This window comes from Nasonia vitripennis, chromosome 2, assembly GCF_009193385.2.
Source record: "Nasonia vitripennis strain AsymCx chromosome 2, Nvit_psr_1.1, whole genome shotgun sequence".
NCBI lineage: Eukaryota > Metazoa > Arthropoda > Insecta > Hymenoptera > Pteromalidae > Nasonia > Nasonia vitripennis.
The window spans coordinates 24209594-24229517 of NC_045758.1; the positions used below are offsets into that span (position 1 = coordinate 24209594).

Consider the following 19924-nt stretch of genomic DNA (forward strand, 5'->3'; position numbering starts at 1 on the left):
ATCCAATCAAATCAAAATACACACTATACGTCCGTGTACGAATATGTTTTTCTACTTTTTCGAAAAAAGAGGTTATAAAAATAACGAAAACTGCCAACTCCACTCGGTTTCACCTCGGCGCGAACATCATTCAACTTGAAGATGATGCATCAGTTAATCTGTTCCATCGCCCATCTAATTTCCCAGCCAGAATGACTTTACAGCGTTAAGAGGATTCAAAGCCCCCCCCCCCCCCTCTCTCCCGTGTCTCGATTTGATCGATCAGGCAAAACCTCTCAAAAGTCGGTTCGTTGAAAAAAAGAAAGAAAAAAGGCACCACCGTAGCAAAGGCCAAGACTATAGCGGGGGCGAGGGAGTAGCGATAAGGAAAGCGCAGGCCAAGCCGTCCAGCTGGCACGTAGTCAGCAGCACCGGCAGCGAGCATTGACATATGGTGGCGGCTTTTTCTCTCGCGCGCACCCACAGAGAGATGCCATAAAAGTCGCGGGCACTGCCGTGCGCTCATACGTCCCCAGTGGCAAAGGAGCCGAGAACGTGACCTCGCGAGCTTGCCGCTGCATAAATCGCTCGATTAATCCCAGGATGGCTGCGCGTTTCTTTTTCGCCTCCTCCTCTCGGCGTCTTTGCTTGCCCGGCGAGCGATTTTTCGAAGACAGAGAAGCTTTTTATTATGAATCTCGAAGAGTCATCGAGTTTGATGCGTCGAGATGTGTGCGCTTCTGCTTTTATTAGGCGGAATATTGAATTCGACGGGATGAGGGCAATTTGGGTCAGTGGCAGCGCGTGGATTTTTTTCCGTGGAAAGTAGATTCTCGGCGACGCGATTCGCTTTTTGGATATAGGTTTGCCTTTCTTCGAAAATTCATATCGCGTCGCATGACAATGTAGACGCGTATTACTGCGATGACATCGCGGAGGTAATAAGAAATCGTTTTTTCGAAAGACGTGTTTGAAATTTGTATTACGGTGGTATGAAAGAGAGAGAGAGAGAGAGAGAGAGAGAGAGAGAGAGAGAGAGAGAGAGAGAGAGAGAGAGAGAGGGAGAGAGACACACACAAAAGAACGTCTCTTTTCAGCGCTGGAAGCCGATGGTTGGAGGGGGGTACGTAACGAGGAAAAACTTTTCGAAACATTTCATTCAGAGTTTGAGCAATTAACATGACGACGTGCGCTGAAACAGCTAGTACATTCAGGACTTGATACATTACGAGTCTTCGAAGTTACTGTGCTACATCGAATTACGCGAGTTTCTCACAAAGTGCATCGTGCTTAAGCAAGATACCTTGAAACTCGGCAAATTGTTTCGCAGATACAAAGTCGTAGCGTTTCAGTATCGCGAATAATAATTGCCCCCTTCATTGTGGAAATAAATTGTGTAGGATGCAGGAAGCCAACATTTCAATGTTGCTTGTCCGGTTTCCCTCGCCATCAACGCCGCGGTAAAGCTAAAAAGTATCCCAACGTAAACATTTTTTTCCCTATCAAAATCTAAAATTCTACCAAAAGCTCGCAGACCGCTAATAGAAGATTACAGTACAGCGCTGAAGTACATGTATCAATTAGCGCGGATGTTTGAATAGAAGCGTATTCAAACATAGCCCTTTATCTCGACATCTTCGTTAGATTCAGCACACACTACGGAAGGGTCTTCAGTATAGACCGACGTGGCTGGCCATCGTCCCACTTTTCGTCTCGTCGAGAACCGCCAACATACACCAGCGCACACACTCAACGACGTATTACATTCTCCGTTTACACAAGTGAAAGAGCCAACGGCGAGCTTATACAGAGGAACCGCCGTAACAACCGTTACATACTACGCAACATCGGCCATTTCACGACTCGAGTCCGCGAGCTGCGATCCGCAAGAAGCCGTTATAATGCGCCTACACGTTTGCGCGCTAATTGCCCCCCGCGAGTTTCGTCCCCCGAAATGCAGGTCCGCGCGCGACGGGTGTAAGGTTTCGGTCGAGCGACCACGTCACCGTATTCGCTTTTCTTCTCTCTCTCTCTCTCTCTCTCTCTCTCTCTCTCTCTCTCTCTCTCTCTCTCTCTCTCTCTCTCTCTCCCCGGCTCTGTGCGAGCTTCGCTTTAATTAGGGCCGTCTTAACGACCGCCTTGTCGCCGGGGCCTTCCGGTGCGCTATACAGCGAGGCGCACAGAAAGAGAGTCTCACCGCTCTCGCCGAGTTAATTAAGCCCTTGAAGATTATGAACGAGCTGCCGTCGCTGCAGCTTCTCGGAAGAAACTGCGCGCGCGATATGCGTCTGTTCGAGCGCGCGGCGCGAAATCCCACTTTGCGAGTGTACGAAGCCGTTGTGTCGTTTATAGCGCGTTGCGTCGGCTTTGCCGCGGCGCGAAGTGAAAAGTTTCGTGCGCAGCATGTTTGCGGCCGCGAACGAGCTATGAGCGCTGCGGTATACTGCATGCGTTCTCTGCTTTCTCCGCATCCTGGCTGACCGGTGTTCTTTTGCTTTTCATTCGGGGCTTGGCGCTGTTTTTCGCTCTGCGTGTAACCATCAGCCTTTGATCAAACAGGATTGTTCCTCCAGCTGTGAAATGATTTTTTCGCGTAGCTTTTGGATTTGTTTTCAGGTGCGATCTGGAACGGGAGGGTGATCGCGTTGCCCTTCTTCCCTTTTTTGCGTTTTTAATACTCGCCAGGATCCCGTTGAAAGATAAGCGAAATTGCACAGCTTTCGCGAGAGCTTAGAATAAATTGTTTGCCATCGTATTAGCGAGTATACGCGTGTGTATTCGGGGTTGTGGTACGTTTGTTTTTTAGATAACGTGCGGTAGGATTGTTTCATCTTTTAATTATTTTGGTCTGAGCCCAGATGAAAATGAGTTATTACGAGTCGCGTATTATCGTCGTATACGTTTTTTGTGAAACGAGAATATTTCAAAGAATTCGTACTATTAATACAAAGTACTTTTTTATACCGACCTGTAACTGTAGCAAACAAAAATTTAAACTTCCATTCACTATTGAAGGCAAAAAATGCCGACTGTCAATCACGATTTATTTAGAGAAAGATTAACGATCCAGTCTCACCTCTGCGCGCACCCTTAAACAATGAACTCAACAACAATAATCCTCTAACGTCCTTTTCCATTCGTCATTTCGCGATTCGCCGGTTTGCATTCATTTTTTGCCTAAGCTGCGCGCGGTTTTCCCCTCTTTTTAATTCGCGGTGCAAACATTTTATAATCTCGCTTGAGCAAAAAACTTCATCATGACGAATCGCGAACAGCGCGCACGAGTCATATAGCAAATAAAAGTCTGCGCGCGCTCGCGAACAGCATTGTGCAGTCAGATTGACACATCGAGTTATTCGAACGCAGCGGCCCCCGATGACTAGCTGTATTTTCAAAGGCGGACAAACGGCTGCGCCGATCACATTTGCCGCAACGCCACAAAATCATGCTCCGCGTTATGCGAGCAGTGAATATATCCACGAACGCGCGATAGTTCGACACTTGGGCTTTATTGCAATATGCGCGAGCTTGCTCGACGATAAGCTCGCGCAGGTGCCTTTGGTGAACTTTGCGATGAATGAACTGGTAGAGTTGACAAGGGTTGTTGTTGGTATATCGAGGATGGATTAAAGGGACTGGCGGTAATTTTTAACGCGAAGACTGTGCGGACGTTGTGATTTAGATTATGTGATCGTTGTTCGGAATTCATCTCTGTTTTGTTCGATGTTATGCTACGTGTCGGACCAAACTCGTATCGTACTCCTGATAATATACAGTAAAATAATTTGAATATTCTAACGACTGTTCTTTATTCTAATTCTTGGAATCGTTATAAGCTTTTACAAGTTTGAATTAACGGCTAAGAATTTTCAACAATGAAATAATTGTTTTTTTTCAGCTTTTTCCATTTTTAAATACCGTATACGTATAAAATACGTACAAAAGATGTTTGACTAAACTCATTGCATGCACTGCTGAAATTATTAAATTAATATAATGAAAAAAATTTAATAATTTTGAGAAATAATTATAAAAGTTTTAAGAATTTTTAAATAAACGTTCAAGTTTTACATAACAGTGCCAGATTTCAAAATGTTTACTCGTTGGCAGTCCGTAATTTCGAAGTAGTGCGCAGTGTTGATGCAACATCATAATTTTATTGTCAGTCGTGCATAAGCATCGGCCGAAATGTACGGCCCGAATTTCAAATACAGATTTTCATGGATTTACGAAAATTGTTTACTTGCTTCGATTAGTTTACTTCTTTTCAAGTATGTTTCCCGAGAAAAAAAATGATTCCGGAACAAACATTCTCGCCTCCAATCGCTCTACCGTCGGCGAAAAAGCACAGCCCGCAAAAGATTCATCAAAACTGAGAAAATACATAATTAAGTCAGCAAAACATAAACACACACAGACAAGTGTTCGCCGAACCACTACGTCATGGCGCACGCGACAGAAAAGAAGAATAAAACGTCCTTCCCTCCCGGCAAACATGTGTGTGTATCTCGTTAGAGGTATCTCGAAAAGAGGCCTTCTGGCAAACGAGCACAGGGCGAGTCGAGTCAAGCGGCGCGCTAGATAGCGTAGCCGGGAAATTTATCGTGCGCCAAGGGAAAATATAGCACCGCTAGCCAACCACAGTATACGCGTGTATGTGTGTAGGCCTCGTCCGCGTCATTCTACCCTCGCGCGACTGGAAGTACTTCCGGAGAGCGGCAGAGCCGAAGGATTTCGTTTCGATGCGCGTATATTCGAAGGAAAATGACTGATCGATCGATCGAGAGAGGGAATGAACGAGGACGTCTCTTTTTCCGAGTGAGCCGCTCGTTTATGCGGCGTTTATGCTCGAATATGTGAATGAGAACGAAGCGGAAGCTTTATTGGCAAAGTTTCGTTGAGTGGGTCGATGCGTCGATTGCGCGGCCCAAGTTTTACTTGCCAATAAGAGATTTGTTTCGAACTCGTGAATATGCGGGAGTGGTTTTATTTTTTCCGTGTTCCCTTCCTTCTCGAGATATACGCGCGAAAGATGTGTGCATAGCTGTGAATTTATTTTAGAATAATTGAGGGATAAATCATATTAATGATTTTTTTTCAATTTTAGCGTGATACATCATCAATTATCATTATAAAATTTATAACACTGTCGAGGAGGTATAAATTATTGCTAAAAAATTATCGGTTTTATATTTCAACGAGAAATATATTTAAAAAAAAGTCCCGGTATCGTTAATAATACCGCTGCTAAAAATATATATCATTAATGAAACGTCTCTTGACATTCGGCACTTGATGCTTTAGATTTTAATACTGGAGTGCGCCAAAATTGCATGGATATATATCTAACAAGGTTGAGCGTGATGAGAATTTTATGATTTTAATTAAATCTTCAATTTTAAAATTTCAAATGAATGCTCTCACGTAGCCAAAAGTTCTACAGTACCACAGCAAAAATCTACTTCATCTTCACACCGTGAACACAAAGACATTCAAATTTCAATTCATAATTTTCGTCACCTCACTCCCACACTGCACACGTTCCTTTTCCGCACTAACGCCCGCATCGGATACGTGTGGGCGAGAAGTGCGAGGAGAGCCGGTCTCACTCTTTTTTCGAGCTTGAAATTACTCCCGGAGTGTAATCGAAAAGCCGACGTTCACCTCTGGCCGCTTTCCAAATGGCCAGCTCTCGTTCTCCGGGGCAGTGGCCGATATAAATCTCCGCAACCGGACAATGGCATCGAGCGCAGCATCCATCCGTTGCAGGCGAGATTCGTGCGCGAATTCACTTTGATATCGCTGGGAAAGACCAGAGGGATGTCCCATAAGCTCGGCGTTGTCGAGATTTTTCTGAGGAAGGTGAAGTTGTGTACAGATTTTCACAAGTGTTGATTGATTTTTTTCTTATGAAGACATCTTTTAAGTGGCTAATATCGACTGACCCTGTTACAATGCCGCTACCCTAAGCGGGTCTTGGGCGTTGTCGTCCAGATCGGACGGGCGGGTGCCTATCACCACTACACAGCGCGTCCTTAGGTTGTGGATAGAGGAACAGTCCCAGAGAAAGAGGTAAGCTGCGAATAAATTGAATAAGCAGCCGCGGACAGCCGATAGGAACAGGCGTGGGTGTGATGAGCCCACACTGTTGAACGCATTCATCTAGAAACACTACGCAAGCACCACAACAACAAAAACACTTCACATTATCTCTTATATCTCAATCTATCTCTTTCATCACACATTACAAAAATGGGCAAAAATCCTGCTGCCGAGGAGGATGCGGGAGCGATGACAACTGCCCCGAAAGGGGATGTGTAGAATGATTCGTCACCTGGTCTTACGCGGTAACGATGCCAGCGAAGGCGCGCTGCCTTGCAGGGGGGCGTTAGGATGCGAGAATGAAACCGTAGTGTGTCTGACGATGAGTTGACACTGTCCTCGTCAAAGTCGGAAAGCTCCCATACTTAGTTCTAGAGAGGTATGGGGGTTATCACCTCCAGAACGGTGGACTCACCTGCGATCGGAACAGGATCCGAAGCGCGCGGGTTTAACATACTATCATGACTCAAAAAAATCAAATCCGAACCAAAAGGGAATTAAGGGTCGGAACTTGGAATGTTCGCAGTCTATACAGAGCAGGCGCGTTTAAAGAACTCGTAAAGGAAGCTGATAGGTACAATCTAGATTTGGTAGCAATACAGGAATCGCGGTGGCCAGATGGCGGAGTACTAGCATCGATTAACTTCACGTACCTGTATGGGGCCGGGAGTGGGGGATCTCTAGGCACCGGATTTCTCGTAAGCAAAAGTATCATACATTCGGTTAAAAGTTTCAAATCCGTCAATGATAGACTCTCGTACATCATTATCGAAGGTGAATGGTATAGATATGTATTTATTAATGTACACTGTCCTACGGAAGACAAAGAAGAAGAAGCTAAGGATCTCTATTACGAAACTTTAGAGCAGTAATCGACCAGTTCGCGTCTTACGACACAAGAATAGTATTAGGCGATTTCAATGCTCAAATAGGTAGGGAGGAAATTTTTAGGCCTACTATAGGTAAGGAAAGCCTGCACGAAGCCAGCAATGATAACGGTATTAGGGTCATAAATTTCGCGGCGGCAAAAGATCTTATAATCAAAACTACGTGTTTTAAGCACAAGAACATACACAAGGCAACGTGGACATCGCCGGACGGGGCCACACAGAACCAAATTGATCATTTCCTCATTGAAAAAAGACGTCATACTAATGTTCTTGACGTAAGGGCTTACAGAGGGGCAGATAGCGACTCGGACCACTTCCTAGTAGTAGCCAAATTAAGAGCTAGACTAGTAGCGAATCAAAATAGTAAGCGAGCAAACAAGGTAGAAAGCTTCGATATTGAGAAACTACGAGATAGAACAGAGAGCTACCAAGAAGTAGAGGCCGCGATTAAAAAACTAAAAAACAACAAAGCCGCGGGAAATGACTCTATATCAGCTGAGTTACTCAAATATGGGGGCGTCGAGCTCACTTTCAAAATCTATAAACTAGTATGTGCCATCTGGAAAAATGAAACAATACCCGAAAATTGGAAGGAATCTATCATTATACCGATTTTTAAAAAGGGGGATAAGACAGACTGCAATAACTATAGGGGTATTTCACTTTTAGCAACGTGCTACAAAGTTCTGTCAAACGTAATACAAGCTAGACTCACTCCATTCGCGGAAGATATAGTAGGAGATTATCAGTGCGGATTTCGGCGCAACAGATCGACGAGCGATCAAATGTTTACCATAAGACAGTTGTTATAGAAAAAGTGGGAATTTTGCGAAACCATACACCAACTATTTATAGATTTTAAAAAAGCGTACGACTCTATTAAGCGAAGCAAAATGTATCAAATTCTAGTACTTCTCGGTGTACCGAAAAAACTCGTGAGATTAATTCAAATATGTCTGAACGGAAGCACGGGAAAGGTCCGAGTAGGCGGTAATGTATCAGAACCCTTCATGATACGCGATGGTTTAAAACAAGGGGATGGGCTCTTTACGGTGCTGTTCAACTTAACGTTAGAGTATGCCGTTAGAAAAATGCAGGTTAGCCAGATGGGCGCAACGCTTAATGGAACAACGCAGATACTAGGCTACGCAGATGATTTGGATATACTGGGGGATTGTAGGGAAACGGTAGCAAGAAACGCGGAAATCCTCATAAAAGCGGTGGAGTATACAGGGTTAGAAGTGAGTGAATCAAAAACAAAGTACATGATTGTGGATAAGCTAGGCATCTGCAGAGGGGAGGAAGATCTCAGAGTTGGGAATTTTACTTTTGAAAAGGTCAGCGAATTCAGGTATCTGGGTACGACCATAAATGATAGAAACGAGATTAATGTCGAAATAAATAAGAGACTCCATTCGGGTAATGCTTGCTTCTACGCCGTGAGTAATTTACTTAAGTCGAGGCTGTTGTCTAAAAACGTTAAAATAAGAATATACAGGACAATAATACTGCCGGTGGTTCTGTACGGGTGTGAAACGTGGGCTCTCACTAAGCAGGCGGACAACCGTTTTAGGGTATTTGAAAATAAAGTCTTGCGAAAAATATACGGGCCGAAGAAAGATGAGGAAACCGGGGAATGGAGGAGACTACACAATGATGAGTTACACAATCTGCACGCGTCACCAAATATTAACAGAATAATAAAATCGCGCAGATTGGGATGGGCAGGGCACGTAGCGAGAATGGGAGACGACCGTACGGCAGCGCGTGTCATGAAGGGCAGGCCGATGGTAACGCGACCTTTATGTAGACCTAGACGTAGATGGGAGGACAACGTAAAAACGGATCTAGTAGAAATAGGACGGGTGGGTGTCGATCGGAGAGGTGCATCTTGGGTGGGGTTGACACAAGATAGGGCAGCGTGGAAGGCTTGCGTAGATGAGGCGATGAACTTTCGAGTTCCAAATGCCATGTAAAAAAAAAAAAAAATATCGACTGACCAAGTTTTTAATTTTGTGTATAAACTTCGAAGTAAATTGAGGTCTAGATTTACGCAATCATAGATTCAATTTCCGTTCTCATAATGAAAACGTAAATCTAGACATAGTAAGGATTACCGGAGCTTTATATAATATATTTGGATTGAACCCTTTGGTATGTGCTCTCATTACCCACCTGGAAATCGAGGTTCCATTTCTTCGATCTGCTAAGTCGTCGGATATGTAGAATTGAATAATTTCATGATCTCCTCGATAAATGCTTAATTCTAAATTATTTATTACTGTGCAATAAGATTATGGACGGTGACATTTTTTACAGAACCATTTCGGTGTATAAATTCATGAAATAGATAAAATAGAAAGTCTGGAAGCTTGCACAATAAAAGCTTGTTGTGATGTTTCAAGCTAAAAAAAAGCGTCAAATTACTGCTTTCATCGAAAGCCCTTATTTATCCGAGCGAGTTTTATCGAGCAAGCAAAAATTCTCAAGGAGAATTTTCTCAAATTAAGTTCTTAATTGATTCCCTCTCAGTCCGACCACTCCAGTATCAGCTCAGAGCAAAAGGAAGTAGTGCTCGCATCTCCAGGGCGCAGCAAGCGATCCCTATCTAAACTTTATAGCTGACTCGCGCATCAGACCCTCTCAGCGCAACTCTTTAGTTCAAATCAACCGCCATCAGTTAAGCTCCCGTGCGGAGAATCGTTTATAAATTGACACCGGCTGAATGAGAATTCATCAAGATCTCCTCTCGAAGAATAAGCGCGTGGGAGTGAGAGAGAAAGAGAGAAAGTCTGAAGAGAGAACGAGCAGGCGAAGAGTAAGAGCCGAGAAACTGAGTGGGTTAGATGGATGCCGAGGCTATAGGATAAGTTTAAAAGTCTCTTTACTCCCTCTTCTTCCGGCTTTATGGCGGGAGCAGCGCCGATATAGAGGGCAAGAACGTTTGACTGCCTCGAGAGAAGGAAGCCCCTCGAGCCGTCACGGTGCGGCTTTCTTATCCGTGCCGTCGCCGTGCGGGGTATGAGTACACTCTCGTGACCCCCTTGTATAGCGCCGGCAATAGTTTGGGCGGCTTCTCGCCAAGTCTAAGATAAATACTTGCTGAAAGCTGTGCAAGGATGCGGATGCGCTGGATTCTCGATGATGGAATTTCTCCCGGTTGTTTTCCTAATCCGGAAAATAACTGTTTGTTCGAAGGGGAAAGAGTTTTTTTCTGAGCATCAATACTCACAAAGACCAGATAAGACCTGACCTATTTACAGTGGTATGCTGATTCTAGGAATATTTTGATTCAATCAAGATTAAATTAAAACCGCGAGCTTTTTGACGGTTTACGTAAAGGTGTTATTCGTGGTTTGCAGAAGCAGTTTACTTTTCGTTAAACACGATTTCCCTCTTTCACTATCTGCGATCTATTTACTCGGCGATTCAAAGATTAGATTTCACTTGCAATACATCCTACTTAAAAAAAAAGCATGGTAATTATTTCTTTCGTTCTTTGTTCGGATATTCGTTAACTCGCGTGATCGCTATACACTTGCATGAATTTCTAACCTCAAAAAAGTGAGAATTGAGAATACGTGACAACGAAAAGAAAACACTGAAGTTCAAACGTTAATCAATGTTTAAAATCTTGTATAAAAATCCTCTACTCTGAAATTACAGCCAATGCGCAAAAATCGTTATCACACGCGACGGCATGAAAATCCGCGCGTCAAAGTTAAAAACGCATTTGATGACTCGCACCTTTCACTCGGCGTCTCTGAGAAACTTTTTCACGCTTCAGTAAACCCTTTCGAAAGAAAATCGCCCTTAACTTTTCGAGCCATAGCTCTAAAAAAGTCTCCGCGAACTCTCGAGCAAACTCTCCAAGTTTCTCGGTTGGCCCCGAAACTTGGCCCGCGGCAGCAGTAGTCCTCGATGTAATGGTCGCGAGCGTCGCCAATGGTCAATGCGGGAGGATAACGCGATTAAGCTTTCCCAGCCGCACTCTCGAGTGCTTCGTTATAGGCAGATACGAGGCCGGTAGTGCGCCTCTAGCCGGAAGGTATACATCCTCGAAAACGTCTTGTGCCACGGGACTAATCACCGAGGGGCAGTTCGCTCGTTAATGGCTTCGTCGTGTGCTTATGTGGGCCGACACTTGAAGGAGCGCTTAATAGAGCAGACTCGCGATTGCGAGCTATGCTTATGAGATTTAAGGAGTGTGACGGGACTTTGTACGGAACAATAAAGCACCGGAGCAATGACCGCCTATTGTGCGTGTTCGGTGTTTTTCGCGTCGGCTGCCCCTGAAGTGCTGTTTCGAGTTGTTTATGCTTTGCATTGTTCTGGCCTTGATTGATTCTAAGGATAAATTACGGCTGCTTTGTGAACTAACTATTTCAATTACGGTATAAGGTTAAGAGAAATGATATTTCACCATTTTTTCGTATACAGAATACGTAACAACTACAGAAACTAATCCATCGATTAGCAAATACAGGTAAAATTAAAGATTTACCGAATTGAAGCAAAAATCTCATTTACGGGAGCGATTCTTCTCCATATCGATCGGATCGCGCCATTTCGAAGCCGCAAAGTTTATCTTCCGCAATCTCTTCATACCCATAACAATTCATCAGCAGCGCGCGGGAGCTTGAGCGAATAAAAAGGAGCCCCGGCAATAATTAAACCTTTCCTTTATCTCTGCCGCCGTCTTCTTACACTCCAGCATTAATCACTGGCGAAGAAGTGGTTCGCTCGTTAACGCGCCAAAATCCGTCGTTAATCGGCGCCCGCGCGCGTGTACTCGCTCGGTCCTTTCAGCGCTGGCCTCCGGCGCGGCTCTTCCTAATCGCAATTAACGCGCGTGCGCTCGAATCGACGATCGTGCAAACGAGAGAGACCGAGCGAAAGAAACATCGATCAAAGGCATCTCTTTGAGCGCACGTAGCCGCGATAAAAAGCGCGTAAAGGTATCCCTCGAAAGAAAGAGAAAAGAAGGCGAGCTCGGAGGCTTCTTCTGCGTCGCGGATTAAGTCGGCTTTTAAGATTCTCTCCATCCTTACGCCGTTGCAGCTCTTTCTCTACGGGCTATTAATACCTCCGAGTCGAGCCGCGAGCGATGCAAATGAGGATGCAAACGAGCGCTCCGCGCGCGCACCGCAATTAGGAGCAATTTTCAGGTAGCCGTAGGGCCGCGCGGAACGAAAAAAAAAAAACGACAAGCCGCGCGATGTACGAGCGGCGATTCTTTCGCGGCTGAGAGGGAGAGAGAGTAACGGCTCGTAGCTTGCGCAGAAGCTTCTTTGATGGCTCGTGAGTGGGACTCGCTGCGGGATGCTGCGGCGTGGATGAGGTGTAGAGGGAATTGAGGCGACGGTAAGATGAGGCTTGTGTCGTGGATTTCTGGACAAAGTGTGTCTTATTAGAGAAAAAATACCGCAGTGACCCGATGTTTTTCACGTTGGCAGCGGTTTGACACGCGTTAAGTGGTAAACGCTTCTATAACTTCCCGTAGGATCATTAATAAGTGTCGACGAGGAGAAGTATAACATTGCAGCGATCGATAAATTTTTATTACTTTTCAATACGCGATTTAAACAGCTGGCACTACACCCTTGCCGAAACAAATGACTCCTATACCTTCCCACGGCAACTTAAAACTCCCATTAATACTAATTCTTCCTAATGCGCGATAGCACTTAATCATGCTTTCAGCGGAACATAATAATTACACAGCGCGCAATCTCGGCTCTATAATCATGATAAACGCAGTTCGATTCGCGCGCTTCCATAGTCCGCAGCCCCGCGAGACTCGGACGTATACCGGTCGGATACGAATAACACTCCATCACGAACGTGTACGAAAATCGCTCTCTTACGAATCAACTCGAGAACTCGCAGTTTAATAATTCACGCGATGCATCTTCTCTCTCTCTCTCACGCTCGTCGATCCCGCGGAAATAAAGCCATAACACTCGAAAGACGTATATGATACGAGCGCGTGTGTGTATGATAACAGCTGCAGCCTGGCGAAAGGAGGAGACTGTTATTTGCGATCACCGCGTGCGATCACCGGCTGAGTTATCGGCGACACGCGGCGCGCATCGGCCTCGGCAGGCATGACCTCGTAAATACCTACTGCGAAAGTTCTACGAGTCTCGGCGCGAGGAATGTCCATGAGCGGACTAGCGCCCCACCGCTGTTTTACAAAGTTTTCGAGGAGGCACGTCGATTATGCGCGCGAGAGCTCCAGTGTTATGAAGTATTTCCGAGTTATGAAGAGCTAGCGTGTATGTGGATTTTTTTAAAGTATCGATTTTTTAAAGTTTTAAAAACCATCGATAGCTCGGTTCAAAACGACTTCAACGAAGCGTCCAAACTCAGATGAGACAAAGAGAAATGAGCGATATTTTTTCTCGTCAAGAACGTTCTCACTCACCTCGAGCCGAGACGCGATTCTCGTGGTATGAATATAGCGAAAGAGAAAAAAAGCCATGAAGGAGTCCTCGAAATTATTCACGTACATATATAAAATTCCTCCAGCAGCAGCGATTTCTCCTTCTTACATTGAGGAAGACATTCTAAAATCTTCGCCGCATTTCCATAATACGCATTGCCGCCGCACTCCGGCACGTCTACACATACACGCATACACCTATACGAGAGCTCGCTCGGCAAAAGACAAACTCAGCGCAGTGGTATTGTACTCTACTTCCTCCCTCGCGGTCCCTTCAAGAAGCGAAGAAGCTCTCAAGGCAGAAAAAAGGCCAAAAGAATCCTTTGACTTTCAGCAGCAGCAGCGCATCCGGCTTCGCGCACTTCCGATTTTCCATCCGCTTTCGCATGCGCGCTTCGCTGCACGTCGCGATGAATGCAACCTTGGAACATCAAAAGACGCGCGGCGCGGATTTCCCGACTCTCGCGACTACGTCTGATGCGCGCGTGAACGATATGTGGGTTACTACAGCACACATTCGTCAATCGCGAGCCCCACTTCCGAGACAACGTCGGCGCGCGGCCTCTGGCTCGCTTCCAGAAGCCGTCTTTGCCCTTTGCGTCTCTCCTTCTTCCTCTCTTTTCCGTCGGCGCACTTGTATGGTTATCTTCCTCTTTTTTTTTATTTTCACCGCCTCTTCCGGAGACATCATCGGCAAAATCAGCCGGAAGCAGCTGTGGGGAAAGCAACCTACGGGTCACCGGAAGTGACTCAGCTGAGACTCGCTTTGTGCTCTCGGGATGGTGATTTGAATCTGAGATCGAGCCGACTGCGGACGGGACTGCGGATGGATTAATATACTGCGGATGGCGATCCTTGAGTGTGCGCGAGGAATTTTTATGTGCGGGCTGGGAAAATGCAAGGCTTATATATTCTATTCGTTCACTGAGGGAAGAAATTCATATTGTCATCGCATTAGCCCTGTGAAAAAACTTACGAAAATAGATTCACTCAACATGATTACGATTTGAAAGTCAATCTCGCGCCGTTAGGGGAGAGTATATCAGAATTATGAGGTTAGTAGATTACCCGTAATACTGAACCTCAATTAGCATAATTGAATTAAGAGTCCCCTGTACCCCAACTCGAAACTTTAAATCTTCAAAGTCTAATTCGACGACACCGCTGACTCATTCCCACGTTCAGCTCCGCGACTCGCCATCGTAGCTCTAAAGATTACGTTACTCCTTCGCAGTCTAATACCCGCGAGCGATAATTCTCGCCAAAGCCAAAGCGGCACTCGGAACCAGCGCAATACGCACTCGAGGTGGACTTCAGTCCGGTCATAACGCTACTTAGCCTTCGACAAACCACGACTATCTCTGGCCGAAGAGATAAAAGGTTTGTTGGCTCACTTCTGGCAAAGAATCTTCCACTGCGTCCTCCGATAATCGGAACCCGCTTCCTGAGCGGCAGCAGCGACTCTGGCGCGTCTCCAAAGACGGCGAGCTTTCCTCCTCGATTTTTCCCCCACGTTTTTGCATCATACCCTCGCTTTGACACATGCGAGACGACGACGGCGGAAACAACGCGCTAATAATTTTTCGTCGCTTGACGGCGAGTGTCTCATCTTTTTCGTTTTCTTGCGCCATTTTTGTTTGCGTGGATGCATGATTCATGCGCGCTGGATTATGCGCACCGCGATGCGCTGGGTGAATGATGCGCCTTGGCGGAGTTTATGGCGGGAGAGAGAGATGGAGGAGATATGGTACTGATCGTTTGTTTTACGTTTTAGTTTCGGCGCATACGTCGTAATTGTTCGGAAACTTAGTTCGGGCTAATCTTCGGCGATTACGAATGTTCTCCGCGGAAGCCGTAAGTTATAAGCATCTCCAGCAAGTTTGGTCTACAGCGCAGTTACATTCAACTACGAGGACATGTGCGAAACTTGGATATGACCACTTCGCTGTTTGTCCAAATTTGAATCTACGGTTATGGAACCTGCGAAGCGTTCGTCATTCTGTTAATGCGAGGAGATATTGCATCGATGAAAAATCCTCAAAGCTTCTTTTTAACGGCGCAAATTTTCCGGTATTCATCAATACGTCGGGAGAGCGCGCCATTAAGATCAGTACTCACAAATGGAAAATCGATGAAAAAGTCCGACAATCAGCGAATCTAGTTTACCCTCCGAATAGTCTCGTCGATTTTCAGCTTTTAACTTCTCTGGAGCAATTCGATTTTCGCGCGAATGCGAGCGAGCTACAAGTCGTGGCCGACTGCGATAGCTCAGGAGAGTTGCTCTCCGACGTTAAAAACGGCTTGAATTCCGAATCAATGTGGGCACAAGTAGTTTCGCGCGCGTCGGGGTTAAATTGAGGCAAAAGTCAAACTGCATCGGCGGCGTCCGTCGGCCGCGTGAAAAGATTTCCCTTCGATGTCGAGCACTTTTGAAACTTGGTCTCTTTCTCTTGCTTCCCCGCTGCTTGGCCCCCCTTCTTTCTCTATTCTCCTCCATCCTTTCTATTCTTCATTCACAGTCTGCTCCGCGTTTGTAAACTTCGTCGGTCGGAGTTTGGCAGAGTCGAGTTTACGGCTTTGAATTCCTCCTTCGTGTGCATAGCTCGGAGTATACGTGCGCTATGTGCGTTGGTATGTATGTGTACAGAGACGCTACCGCCGGCTTTCGCTTCACTTATAGGTACCGAAAATTTTTAACGCCTTCCCTCCTTTTTAGGAGTACGAAGCGGAAAGTAGGCGGTTCGCTGCGATTGTACGAGTGATCCTTCGAGAAGTGGCTATGAGAAATCGTTAGTCGTCTGTTCCATTTATTTTTCCTACAAAATTGAAAGAGCAGCTTTATTTCTAAAGACATAAGTTGTTTCAGTAGTATAAGTCGACTTTTGCCAGACAACTCCTTTATACCGCACTCGAGTTATTCTTTCGTAGTTTCTATTTTATTCTACTCCGCGACATAAGAAACTTTTTTGCATTCGCACCATCGCTTCCCATTCGATATTACGTCAGAAATATCCAAACAGCGTCGTCACATATCGCCTCGTCACTCGATCCGTATACATCTGCATCCGCGACAGTCCAAAAGAGAGCAAGCTACCTGTAACAGGAACGCAATAGGATGTAGCAGCTGGAGCTCTTGTCTCTCTATGCATTGCTAATGCACACGCATATAGTCGAATGCGCTCGGCAGCTGCAGTGCTCTCTCGCGTGCTACTTGAACATCCCGTGAATAAATTGCGCGTCTCTTCGACGCACTGCGCGCCTCAAAGAGCCAATGGCAGGAATTAACGCTGCAAGCGTAAGTCCGCCACTATTTGTCATGCAACGTCAACTATGTTTGTTTGTTTATTTATTTGCGCATGATGTTCGTTCGCGTTTATCCAAGATTAATAAGTCCATGTGTTGTTTTATGCGCCGAGAGCGAGTCATTAATTCAGCGTAGAATATCGCGCCGCTTTCGATCGAGTTGAATTGAATTCCCATAATAGTTGTACGATTTCGTTCGTTATAAAACTAGGATTATTAGTTTAACTTTGTTCGGAAATAATTCGATCAAAGTTGATTGATGTACGTTTGTATTGGATTAATTGCCTTTGACGTAGAATTAATACCAAATACGGAGTAATGCTAGGTATCTGCTCAAGCCCCCACGTAAGAGTGGTTTACGCTATGCTTTGTCATGATTCGGCATTATACAAATACGCGTAAAAAAGGCATCAAATGTTTCGAAAATTATTCAATAAAAAAGGGGTAAACGGTAGCACGCGGAATGGAAGGCAGTATAAAGAGCAGCGCAGTGGCAGCAGCATCCGTAGAAGAAAAGCGAAATATTTCATCTCGCTCGGTGAAAATAAATACGGACATTCGAAACTCAATCCCGATACTCGCCCTCCCCCTTTTTCTATGGTTATGAAATCCAATCCGCATGGAACCCAAGTCGAGGAACAGCGAGAAACACACGACGGCAAGAGAGAAAGAGATATGGACGGATACAGACATAGACCAGGCTTAAACGGAAAAGACTTTACAAAGCGTACAATCGGGTCCGAAAATTCTCCTTTACGGCTGGAAATTGAACTCGGCCAGCCCTCTCCCGGAAAGTGGATTTAAATTTCCCTTCACGCGCTTTTTCCGGGCCGAGCGCAAGTGTTCGCTCGCATAGCGGTCTGCCTGAAATGAGAGCCGAGGCAGAAGAAGTTCAACTATTCAGAATTGGACTGGAGAAACGAAGTAATTAGAGCAGGGAAGAACGAATATAGGTATAGGTAGGCGCGAAGAGCAAATTAGTCCTTAAAACTTTCGAGGCTTTGTATGCAGCTACACTACTGGATAATACGCATATATTCATGCCGGTAATCGCCGGCTGCTGAAAGGCGATACCACACCGACTGGCGAGGGCCGCTCACGAGACCGGATATTTTGAGCTTCTCGAGCGCGTTAGTATTATTAAATCGAGGTTTTCAGAGAATATGCATCACACGTTGGTATTATAATTTTAATATTCTGTGAAAAATATGTACCGGAGTAAATAATTTGATAAGATCTCTTTTAAATTCGTATTTGAAACGTGTTCCAAAATCGATATTGTAATCAACTCGAATATTCAACGTATTTTAATTAATGTCAGTTACGGATTTTTTTTTTTAATGTTCTTTGATAAATTAGCCTTTACGTTCATTTGCATATTTTTACATGTAATTTTTACTTTAATTAATAAATTTTTATCTTAATTTTAATTAATTCAACGCGCATTTAATTAATTCTAAATCAAATACTTCTCGGTCACGAGCATTCGATCGACGGCAGAATTCATTTAGTGCTCGATAAGATATATGAAAATCACTGGAATTACAAAAGTAAAAAAATCAGGAGTTTCATTTAACAAACTTTAATGTACAAAAGACGCCCAAGAGAGAGAGAAAGAAAGAGAGAAGCTGAAGTTGTTCGAGCAAAGTAGTAATTCGCTTTAAAATTTTAACTCGACTCCGCTGCTCTACCCGCGGCGTATAAAGTTAATTTTCAAAGGACAGGCGTAACAATTTTTAGGGAAACTAATTACTCGAATCCCGCGTCACGCGCAGAGTTTCCATTCTACTTTATTTAGCGAAGAGCGCAAAAGCGGAACAATTTTATACCAACGCAGCTAATATTAAATATAAAATGTACAAACGCCCGTTTGATATCCTTCGAGGTGCCTGTTCCAGTTCCGCTAACAAGCCCCGAACCACATGTATCGAGCTCAAACTCGACCGCCAGAAATAACAAACTGCATCGAGCGAACAGCGCTTAATTGAATAATACCCTTCGCCTCGGACTCGGGCAGGTCTGCTACTCCCTTTTATTTCCGATCCGACCGCACGGCGCGCACTCGCGGAAAGAGTAGGGCGAAAACGAGTCTCGTATATCGATGAATAGCCTTGATCCCGACGGCGCGCTCGTGGATTAACCTGACTGGCACTGAAAGGGTTCGTTGCTCCTCTAACCCACCCACACATACACGGAGTCTGCGAGCCAGCGTTGTACGGCGACGTGTTACAAAAAAGGTTTTTCCGACGTACTCATAGAAAGACAAAATACAGCGCTAACCCCAGACAGCTGGAGCGAGAGAGAGAAAGAGCGAGTCGTAACTCCGGCGTGTAGTTAATGGCCCTCGAACGGTTATCGGCTCAACGATAACTAAACGATATTACGCTGAATCGATGAAAAACGAGAGCTAGATTCTCTCGAACGCATTGTTTGTCGCGCGGGTAAGCCCTCGCGCACTTGGACTCTGTGTACGGCCGACTATATGCGCGGTCGTATGTGTACGCAGCCGCTTGTCGGTGTTCATCGACGGGAGAGAAAGGGGTGGCTGCGGCGATCCGCGAGCCTTTGTAATCTGCCTCTACCTCACCCGCTCGTACCAGTTCTCCCAACGGGGAGCGTATATAGACATAGCTCTGTGCCATTGCCGTGGAGGTGATGCTCTGTTAATCGTTTCTATTCAAGAGCCGTGTATGATTGTCCTGTTCTGAAATGGCTCGAAAATAACGCTGACACCTGATTTTTTTCCGTAAGTTCGTTGCTCATGTGTACATTCTTTTGTTCGAAAATGTTCACGCGGATCACAGTTTCGTTCGTATGCAATAAAAGAATTTTTACGTTAGCGTCACTAACTTACTTTTGTAAAGAGTATGTAATTGCTTGTACTATTTTTAGTAAAAACGTACCTCTAATGCCATTTCTATACTTATTTTCTGTAGAAATTTGACCATCAATGTGTCCTCACAACAAAGCTCCAACGCACAGGACTATGTGAAATCTTACAACATCTCGCGGTGACCAGCTAACCTTATAAGACTCTAGCGCAACAGCAGGGCTAATTACTCTTGGCTCGCAGCAGCCGCAGCGAAACAGCATCTAGGCGCGCACGCGAGCTACTTTTGCAGGTTTCCCCAGCTCGTAAATCCTCATGGGGACAGTTGAGGCGGAGACAAGATTCGTGGCCGCGAGAGCCCAGGAGCCAAACGAG

The 19924-nt window shown here is 45.2% G+C and overlaps 1 protein-coding gene across 7 annotated transcripts in view; it reads left to right on the forward strand.

Annotated features, from left to right (window-relative positions):
• Positions 1-19924, forward strand: part of LOC100117285 (obscurin) — a 198578-nt gene that overhangs the window by 58618 nt on the left and 120036 nt on the right. The gene's annotated exons all lie outside the window — the stretch shown is intronic.